Raw genomic sequence first — 11,323 nt, 5'->3', positions numbered from 1 at the left:
CTACTCAGCGCCCATCTCCCATCTGCACCAGGATCCCAACCTCTCACCCCGGGCACTGTGATCCTGCTGTCCTCCCCTCTTGCATCGTCATCATTTCTCTCTCCAGCGGACCATTCTGCCAGCACACAGATATGCTGTGAAACCGCCTTTCCAAGAGACCTGTCCTGACATAGCATCTCCCCCACTGAGCGCCGAGTTCCTCTGCTCCTCCTTTCAGCACAATTTGAAAGGGCCAGTTCTCTCCACCCCTGCTCACCGCGCACTTTCTCCTCCACACGCTCACCTGGTTCTGCTCCTACCTCCCTGGCCGCCCCTTCTCCCCTACTCTCAACTCTGCTTCTTACTAGTTAGACTCACTTCCCCTAAATATTGCCTATATGCTTGTAATCCTAAAATGTATACCTCCAGGAGGAAACTCTCCCTGAGTTCCAGACTAGTATATCCACTGGCCATGGTGGTTGGGAACCCAAAGAACAGAAAGTAAGAAAGAGCCAAGATGGAAAAGGATTTGGGTAAAACATTCGCATCTTAAGGGGTGGTGGGGACCCTGCCAGCCAGGATGGGAGCCTTTGGTTGGGGGGCTGTGGCACCATCATGGAGGCAGGATGGAGAACTCACAGCAAGCAGAAAATTAGCTGGATGGCACCAGCCTTAGGAACTGCCAAGATGCACTTTGGATCATGAATAAGTAAAGAAAAGAGGTCACGGCAGGTTCCAGAATAGTGGGAACAGAGAGGAGCGACAGAGTGAGAAGAGGAAGAAAGAAGGCAAAGAAAGAAGATGGGAGATAAAGAAGAAAGAAGCCAGAAGGAATGGGTGAAAGGATGAGAATAAGAGCCAGGAAAAGAGATTTGGGTCCTTGCTTATTCAGGAGACACGACTAGAATTCTGGCTGAATTCTTAAAAAGATGCAGAAACTGAATTCCCTGACTTATCCCTAGAGGGGTATTAGTACTAATAACACTAATAGCTACAATTTAATGAGGTGCTCCCTATGTGCTAGGCACTTTGAACACAATTCCTCATTTAACCCTTAAACAGTCTGTGTGACTCGGGTATTACTGTCCCCATTTTATAGAGGAAGAAGCTGAAGCTCAGAGCAGTTAAGTCACTTACTTAAGACAACCTAGGAAGGGGCTGGCAGAGGCAGGAGGCAAACCCACATCTTATTCCAACATGCACACAGGTACCCCCCACTCCACCAGGCCACAGGACACCATAGTGGGCAAAGAGCCTTCCCAAGACACGAGGAGCCACGGGGGTGGGTAGGGTCCCCTGCTGGAGGGCCGGGCAGAAGATGTCCCCACCTGTGCTGGTGCCCCACCTTCCCCCCCCAACCATGCTCCTGCCCCTCCACACTCCAGGTGCCCTTGAGGACTCAGAAGGTGGCCTGGGGATGAGGGCAACCGCTCATCCCAGCCCTAAAAGCTAATCTCAGATCCGGATTAAAGGCACTTCCAGAACTACCCTAGGGCAAAACCAGGTCAAGGCCACCTCCAAACCCCGCCCCCACAGAGGTAAAGGTGAGGAAAGAGAACTGCTGAAAAGGCAAAGAAGTTAAGGAACAGCCTGGGTGAAGGGGCCAGCTGGAGGAGGAGGCCTTGCTAGGAAGAGAGCACTGAGCTGGAAGTCCGGGAGCCCCGAGATCTCAGCAATGACTCTCCTCTGCCTCCGTGTCCTCCTCTAGCCCACCAGCTCCAGGGCCTGCTTCTCTGCACCCAATATCCAAGGGTGGGGCGGCACCAGTGGCCCACACAGCCTCGTCTGGAACGGGTCCAGCCCCTGGACGATGGGGCCTGACCTCTGTGAAGCCAGAGGTGGGAGAGACCAGGGGTTCCCTGCACACGCGCACCCCACAGGAGTCCTGGATCCACACAGATGGCCCGTCTCACTCCAACCATGCTCTCCATCTGCCTCTTCAATCAGGGCGAGAGGCAGGGGCATCAGAGGGGATCACAGGTGTGGGCCAACCAAGAGGACAAAGGAGGCATCTGCCTCTAAGACATGATTACGGGAGCGGGGTGGGAGCGGTGATATAAAATGCCATCTCCCCGCCACAGACCCCCGTAACAGTGCCTGAAATTTCCACCACTGAAGTTGCTCCAGTGGCTTAAAAATCAGACTTCCAAAAATCCGCAGTTAAAATAAAAACCAGCTTCTCAAAGAGGATAACACTATCATAGCTTCCTTACTTGGGACCAATTCAGACACTATCGGAATCAGAGGGAATCCTAGAGACCACCCAGTCCAACCCCTTCTTTATACACAGGAGGAAACTGAGCCCCTTAAAGGTGAAGTGATTTGCCCAAGGTCACAGGGCAAGGTGACAGCAGAGCTGGGGCGCTACCCAGGTCTCCTAAGTCCACGGCATGGCCCCAGCCCCTGAGGGGTGTGGCCCAGGGTGGGGGGTGGTCTGGAATCTTGGCACCCTGCTCCTCCAGCTGCCCTTCTGCTCAGAGCCCTGGGGCCCCGCCAGCTGACTGACTCCTCCCTGACCCTGCCTTCCGGAAGGATGAATGCAGATCAGAATCCCAGGGCCAAAATATTCCTGGGTACTGTCTGCTCTGCACCCAGCTCTCTTTTTCCCAGCCTTCTGGGAGGGAGAAGTTTCCAGAAGGGACAGCTCTAAAAGCTTTTACAAAAAGGGGACCTAAGCAGCACACCTCCATTTGGGCAATGGGGGTGAGGCAGGAAGACAGAAGGATAGAAGAAAGCAACTTTTTTATGTCACACTCTCACGAAAATGGCATCCTGGAACTTTCAAGAGCATCAGACTAATACCAGGTTGGATTCATTATGTACAAAGATGGAGGCTGAATTTCTTTTGAAGGAATATATGAAAATGATGCCTGTGGCCTTAAAATGAGGTAATAAGAGGCAAAAAATTCCCAGGAAAGGAAGAGTATCCTGCCTGGGACCGAGAGAGGGCTCTCTGCTCCCTCCCTGACAGGCTCACAGCCACCCAAAATGGGCCTGCAGAGTTGCCCACCATGGGGACGCCTGGCTCTTTCCAACCACCCAGCCCGTCCTTGCTGGGACTGGACTCATTAGCACCGTGGCTTAACCCTGCCCAACCAGCCAACAGGCAACGGGACTTGCAGCCAGGACGGAGTCTCCCAGCGGCCTGCAGCACTCTTGTTACTATAGGAAAAGTAAGGTCCCCCAGAGGAAGCTGGATGAAAGGAAACAAGAATGAACAGAAGCCCAGAGCCTTTGGTTTAAGGAGGAGAGGGGAGGTGCAGGAGAGGTCCTCCTCCCTGGACAATGGCAGAAAAAGGAGAGAAAGAATAGTCTTTGAGGTCAAGCAGATGTGTGCATTTGCCTGATCTTGAGCAAGCCACTGAACCTTTCTCAAACCCAGCTCCCCAGCTGCAACATGGCGACAGCTCCTACCTCACAAAGTTTTTAAAGGAGACAGTGAGGTAGAGACCCTGGGGTAACATGCAGTTGACACTCAGAGAGCCTGGTTCCCTTTCTCGCCCTTAGAACACAGAGCAGACTCCACCTGGTCCAGAGGCCAAGCCCTGGGACTCTTCCCCAGTGAGCCCTGGAACAAGGAAGAGGTGCCTTCCCAGCGAAGCTCCCCAAGGTCAGAGAGAGGAGGGTAGGCCATGGCTGGTGGGCTGACTCACTTGGCCAACCATCCTTAATTTCCCTCTTCACATTTTGGGAGCCCTGGAGCACTCTTTCCCCAAATAAGCATGCAGCAGAAACGAGCTGTGAATACCATGGCAGACAGACCAGAAACAGGGTTGCAGAGTGCTGCAGAGAGTTTTCTGGAATTAATGCAGGAAGAGCAGGGAGGCAAGATCTCTCCCCTTGGCCACCCAGCAGGCAGGGACTTCCTTTAGAGCCAACCTTCTTAACCTCTGCAGGGCAAAGTCCACTCTGAGGGTGGCTGCATACACCTCATCCGGCCCTCAGGGGCAGACCTGGGGTGTTTTCTGTGGAGCACACAGTATGCGGCATTCAAGCCAGTGTGTAGGTAACATCGGTGGGTGCATAAAACAGAACATCACCCCACTGCACTGTTGACACTGGGCCCCAGAACGCAGGCTGTACGCGATCTACATAAACAAGAAAGGGGGTTTGCAAACAGCACGGTACAAGGCCCAGGCACAGGCAATGCACACATGGTGGAGTGAGGCGCAGGGGTCTGGAGGCCCATACCCAGTCGTTCTTCCTTTCCTCGGGGGTGGGGGGGAGGTGGATATTCTTCTATGGTGGGTTTCAATTCTGTGCTGTCGAATAACCTTTTTAATTCAGTGCTCTGCCTCTTTCAGCCATGCGTAAGCCAGGACAGTTGTCACAGATCATTACAAGGAGTAACACGCAGTGGCCAACGCACAATGCAAACATCCGAAGGAAGACGCCATGTCTAGTCTGGCCCTGCCACTTCCGCATAGCTTTGGCCGAGTCACTTCACCCCTCAAGTGTACGTCTACTCATCTGCTAAGTGGGACAATAACTTCTGACAAGGCTGCTAGGAAGATTACACGGAGAGTGCAGTGGCGATTATTTAGCATGTCAGGAAGCGCCATCCTCTCCTGGCCACTGTGGAGAAGACGGCCCGTACCCTCTGGACTCACAATCCACACTCCGCACACACGGCTGTACCTCTTTCAGCCTCAGGGGCCAGCACGGACCCCATCTACAAGGCGAAGTGGGGAGAGAAGGGAGTCGGTGACAGAAATGGAAGTGAGGACTCAGGGACTGCCAGCCCAAGACTTCTCGATTCCTCCAAGATGCGAACCGGCCATCTAGACAGACCGCACGGCCGGCATCTAAGCCTGGTTTCCTCTCTTTTCCTCACATCACACTCAGTGCCCTATTAGTCTAAAGCGTACTTTTTCAAACAAGCCCTTTTCCAACTTGACTAGGAGAACAATCACATTCTGATCTCTAATTTAAATTGGCCTCTCAGATAGAAAGCTCTCTGGGGCCAACCAGCCTCTCTGGGTATCCTATACTCCTCCCAAATGCACTGCAAACCAGCAGGTAGTTTAATAGCAGTTTCTCTGGTTTCGGAATAACAATTGGTGGGAAATGCCCATGGAATCGGAACCGCCAGCTTTGGCACCAGCAAGATGATCATTTCAACAGCTGGACAAGCATCACACAGGAGATGGGAGAAACTGGGTTCTGTTGGCACATCCACACCGAGCATGAATGCTGACCACTTCTCTTCCCCACGAGGGTTAGCATCTTACAATCACAACAGCATCAGAGGCAAGCAGTAGGGAAGGGTAGACAAACCCAAACTTCTTGACATGCCCAGGTCAGCTGTCCCTACAGAATCATCCTAAACATCACATCCATCCTGCTCAAGAGCTCATGACGGGCCCCTACTTCCTACTGCTGCTAATTCCTTCGTTGTGATCAAGCCCCAGCACAGTGTGGACGCCGGTAACACGCCCACGACGTCCCACACAGCCCAGGATCCTCCTTCCACTCCAGTCAGGCTCATCTCTGCTCTAGCTCCAAAGCGCCTGTGCCCACCCACACCTCGGAGCTCTGCTCAGGTGTTTCCTACTGTTGCCTTCACTGCCACCTCTGTGTTCACCCCAACTCCGCTCCCCTTTCTATGAAGTCTTCCCCCTCTATTCCAACCTACACTGCTAACTCCCCTTACTAACCCTGTGTGGCACTCACATTTTGCACCAACTTGCCACTTAATTACAAATGCTCTTGTCTTGAATAATATGCTCTGTAAAATAGGAATAAGAATCTTAACCCAAAAGGGCTGTATATGGCTTTAACAAGCTAACCTCTATAAAAAGCCTAGACCTGGTAACTAGTGTATAGAAAGTATTTGCCAAAAAGTTTGTCCCAGTTCCTTGTTGCTTCTCTTTTATGTTTTTAGCACATTATTGCAACACAGAAGACATTCAATAAATTTTTGATTAATTGATCAGTAGTAAAAAGCAAACCAATAACTGGAGGATCATTATACAAAGTAACAGCATGTGGTCAACACATATTGATCTGTTTTTCAATTATGGACAAAAGGTTGAAACCTACAGAGGGTAGAACAATCTATTTTAACTAAAGAAGTTTTTAGGATTACAAACTGCCAGTCTCTCTGTACCCATAACTCAGCCAAGCAGAAGTTTCAGCATAAATGTTCATGCTAGCAATTCATCCTTCATTCTTTTGTACAACCCCAAACTCTGTTATATTTATGGTCCACAGAAAGTTCACTTCACATGCTAAAGGTAGTATAATCCTTGCTATTTCTTTAGATCAAACACACAGCGAAATTATTCTGTAGGAGTTCTTTTCAAAGTTATTTAGAAAGAATGCTCATCACTTCTTTTCCCAAGCAGACTTTTTGTCATTTATATATACACATTGCATACATGTAAACATAATTATACATAATTAACCCTGTCTTCTAATAAGCTCTTTCCTCCCTTGCTAAGTTGGAGAGAAGGTAGTAGACAACCATGAATATTAGTGAGGTCATTCAACCAAAATCAAACTGAGAATACTATCCCGGTCCTATGAGCAATTATGAATTCCATGCACCAAGGATGATGTTGGATGTGGTGGTGTCCGGTGAGATGAGAACTCACATGGTGTTTTCAGCAGGACCACTTTCACCTGGTGGCCTTTTGGGCTTACTGTCCTTTTCAGCTGCTTCTCACTGTTCCTTTTTCACATACTTGGCATTTCTCTGGAGGACAGTGTCTAGCATCCACTTTTCAGCTGGTATCTAACGCTACCAAAACAACGGAAGTCAACAAAAGGCTTGGGACAGTGCTTCAGGATGCAGAGGAGCAAGCCCTGTCATCTCAGTGAGTGAGTGACCATAATACGTATCTGTGAGACTAATTTCCCCACATCTCCCAACTCCTTCAGGTTATGTAGCTACAATTCAAAGCATTACAGAGGAGATGGGACCCCAAGAGCTCATCTAGCCCATGCCCCTAACTCCACATGGGAAATGTTTGGCTATCAGTGAGTTCCACATCAGCCTCAATAGTCTCAAATTATTGGCATCAAAATAACTGTTTGTCTATCTGTTTTAAGTCCCAAGGTGCTTCCTCTGTCCTCTTTGGAGACCAAAAGAAACTGGTCAGTGTATTTTTCTCAGTGATACACACATAACAAAAGCTATTAAGTGGCCCCTAATTTCTTGTCCCTAAATTAAACAACCCCAAGTCCCTAAACCCTTCCTTAAAGGGTTGATTGTTTATCCCACTGAACACATTGTTAATAATCTTTTCTGCACTTTTGGATTTTCCAGTCTTTCTCAGCTAATTTGAACACAGTGGTGTCAAATATTAAATAGAGCTGGAGAATCTCTTTCCAGCCCTTGCACATTATTCCCAGTTTAGCACAGCTTGGTATAATGCTTTCTTAAAAATAAACAACACAAAACTTTAGCTAGTGTTCCACTAGGACTTCCAGATCTATCTCAGCTATAATTATGCCATGCCAAGTGATGACAGGTTAACATAATTGGATAAATCAGTTTGATGCTTAACCATTTATAACCATGGTCATCACCTCTCAACAAAGTAGTTCCTATTCTGGAGTAAAGAAACAGCAGGTAACCAAGAGATGTGTGCTGCTCATACCACATTTATGTAAAATACAAAACACAGTATTTTCTAACTTTCAGTCTGAAGACTTTCTCCTCCTAGTCTATGCCTGAAAACTGACTTCTGGGTGACCTCATAGGTGATCACAAGATGGAGCTTGGAGAAGATGGAGCAGACATTTAGTATGCTGATCCCAAACACTGCCCCTTTTCAGGAAACTTGGAGTCAACTCAGGAACTTACCAATAAACACACTAAATGGTACTCTGAGGTCTGAAAGTCACTGACCTTCTCAAATCCACTAAAGAGAATCTCTTCTTCAATTAATGTGGCTTGGCTGCTGCCACACACCATGACCAGCTCACAGACCACACTTCAGGATCATCCCATGTTCAATTAGTAGGAAGGTTTCAATTCAGTAGTAGGACTGGTATCGGGAATCTTCTCTGCCATCCAAGGAAGCAGTTTTTTCTTATTGGTTGTTTTGGGAGGTGAAGTAGGAAGTTGGGAGAGTATTATGATTCGGAATATGACCATAAGAATCTGATTCTTGGGGAGAAATATATCTCAGCAACATCCTCAACATCCCATAATTAATTATTTCACAGAGCCACAGCCGTTAAAGGATCAGTGCTCACCAGAAAGAGACCATTTCTTTCCCTGCCACAACTCCATACCTCCCACATTGGGCTCCACTAAATGTCCTTCACCATCTGTCACATATAGATGAAACTCTGCCATCTAGGTTCACTTATCCCATAGGACTCATTTGCCTTTTTTCATAGTTAAGTTGCTAGAGATGAATAATAGTAGTCATCATGTCCCCAAGAGTCATTGTAACATATGGCTGGATTAGTCATAGATACTTTGGGTAAAAACATTACACTGTTGTAGTTTGGACTCAGCACCAAAACTGGAAAACCTAGTACAGAACTTTCTAAAATCTTATGGTGGGATTTTTTTTTCGCTCTGAAACGTTTTTGCATTTGGCCTCAAAACAGCTTACATCACTGATCATAAAATCCACTATTAGCCCTTCACCTGGTGATGTGAAATTCTTCTTTTTCCTTAGTCCTGAGGCTTAGAAAACTCCTTAAATATTACCCCCATCACCTCCAATTGAATAGAGAATATTAAACTATTTCTAAATCATAGATCAGCAAACTATGCCCCATGGACCAAATCTGGCCAACTGCCTATTTTTGTAAATAAAGTTTTATTGGGATACAGCCATGCCCATTTGTGTACATATTGTCTACAGCTATTTTCATGCTACAACCCCAGAGCAGAATAGCTATGACAGACATCTGGCCTGCAAAACCTAAAATATTTACTATCTGGGCCTTTATGGGAAAAGTTTTCCCTATTACAAATCATAAGGAAAACAAATCGTTTATTCAGAATAACCTCATCCCCATCCCAACAAAAAAAAAACAAAACCGGAAAACCACCCTGACCCAAGTAAGCAGTGTTTGCATACTTAAGAGCAGGTCTAACTCTCTTACAAAGTACTCTCTAAAATAAGATGCATATAAGATATAAAATACTTAAAAGATAAATTTAAATGACAAAAATTCTGGAGGGATATGTATATGTATTTATATTTATCAAAGGAATTCTGAGTTTGCTGGTTTGGGGACACGATAAAACTCAAATTCAGTTCCAGCCACATGGAATGACTTGGGGTTCTTAGAAAAGAAGGGTAAAAGGAATGTGATGTAACAAACATTGGTCATCAATAAGAATGAAGTGAAATTTAAAAAGTATCTCCAAACTATACAACTCTATCCAGAGTTTCAAAGGGAACATCTTCCATGTACATGCAAAGGGAAAGGGACTGGATGGGGGAGTGTTTTCTACTGAAACCACATCCTGAATCACCCCTACCATGTGCTCCATCCAGAGACCAACCCAGGGGCCCATTCTCACCACGGGACAATTCTAAGTCAGGACACCACTGGATGCATCCATAGGGTAAGACGAGGATCTGGTGTTATGAAGGATTTTGATCAAGGCATTCCAACCTCAACTTCAACCTTACCCAGACTGGCAGCCCTTGGGGCTCCCCCAAAGCCATTCAAGTGTGTCTGGTACATGGTCACGTTTGGTTCATTCTACACAAAGCTGATCTTCAATGTTCATTTTTAATTTACTACCAACATTTAAAAATTGGGAGATCTCACCAAAATTTTTGAATTTGGGGCCTCTCTTGAAAAACCAGAAGACCTGAGAACCCTGGGCCCACATCCCACATTCCTGCAGGCAGCACCCCTTGAGCTATGTAGCAGCTGCCCCAGTGAGGCACAGGTTCTCTGCTTCCTGTGACCTGAGGTTGAGCATCACGGGCTGTTCCCCATGTCCTTGGCACTGTTATTTTTCTCACACCTGGCCTGCTTTGCTCACCAAAGATACCTGCTCTGTAGGCATCTGAATTTCAACCCCAGAGTTAACCCTTTAAAGCAACTAATATGTTTCCAAGTGGGTGAGGAAAGTGATTTTTCTCATTCTCCAGCTCATGTGCACACTTTTCCCCTCCCTCTTGGCCAGTGACCAGCTGTAGACATAAAGCCCATGTTTCCTTGGCCAAAAACTCACCATCAGACACCTGAAAAAGGCAGCTCCTGCCCTCGTGGCCTATCATTATGGACATTTGATCATCTTGGGTCTCTTCTATCCTTAGTTACTTACATTGATATTACAGCTCCACGCCAGATCTCTAATCGTTATAAGTAGTCCAAAGACAATATCTACAAAGAAAGCCTTAGGCATGAGGAAAGTCACACTTTAGGCAGAAGCCTTTGCCTATCAGAATCAAGGTACCGGTTTCTGGAGTACAAATTAGAAGGAAGATTTTGGGTACAATCACTTCCCCCTACAAAAGACATTTAATCCCATAGGTGAGTTCTGAATTGGGTCTAATGTCTCAAATTTTGAGTCATTATAGGAAGTGGGTGGTGTGTAATAAATATGTAAAACTTTCTTTTTACTCCAAGTATTGATTGACAGATAAATGGATAAACAAACAAAATAAATTGTGGTTTATACATATAATGAAATATCCAGCCTTAAAAAGGACATTTTGGGTGGGCGCGATGGCTCACGCCTGTAATCGTAGCACTCTGGGAGGCCGAGGCAGGTGGATCGTTTGAGCTCAGGAGTTCCAGACCAGCCTGAGCAAGAGCGAGACCCCGTCTCTACTAAAAATAGAAAGAAATTATATGGACAGCTAAAAATATATATATAGAAAAATTAGCTGGGCATGGTGGCGCATGCCTGTAGTCCCAGCTACTCGGGAGGCTGAGGCAGTAGGATCACTTGAGCCCAGGAGTTTGTGGTTGCTGTGAGCTAGGCTGACACCATGGTACTCTAGCCCGGGCAACAGAGTGAGACTCTGTCTCAAAAAAAAAAAAAAGGGACATTTTGACACATCTACATGAATGAACCTTGAAGATATTATGCTAAATGAAATTAGTGACAAAAGGACAAATAACTGTATGATTCCACTTATGCGAGGTACTTAGAGTAGTCAAATTCACAGAGACAGAAAGTAGAACAGCGGTCACCAGAGGCTGGGGGAAGGAAAGAATGAGGAATTAGTGTTTACTGGATACAGTTTCAGTTGGAAAAGATGAAAAAGTTCTAGATATGGATGGTGGTGAAAACTGGACACTTAAAAATAGTTAAAATGGTAAATTTCATGTTATATATATTTTATCACAAGAAAAAGAAAAAACCCTAAGAAGTGTAATATATCAGGGGGAAAAACTTTCTTTTTAC

This window comes from Lemur catta, chromosome 1 (assembly GCF_020740605.2).
Source record: "Lemur catta isolate mLemCat1 chromosome 1, mLemCat1.pri, whole genome shotgun sequence".
Classification (NCBI taxonomy): domain Eukaryota; kingdom Metazoa; phylum Chordata; class Mammalia; order Primates; family Lemuridae; genus Lemur; species Lemur catta.
This window is presented reverse-complemented; position numbering follows the sequence as displayed.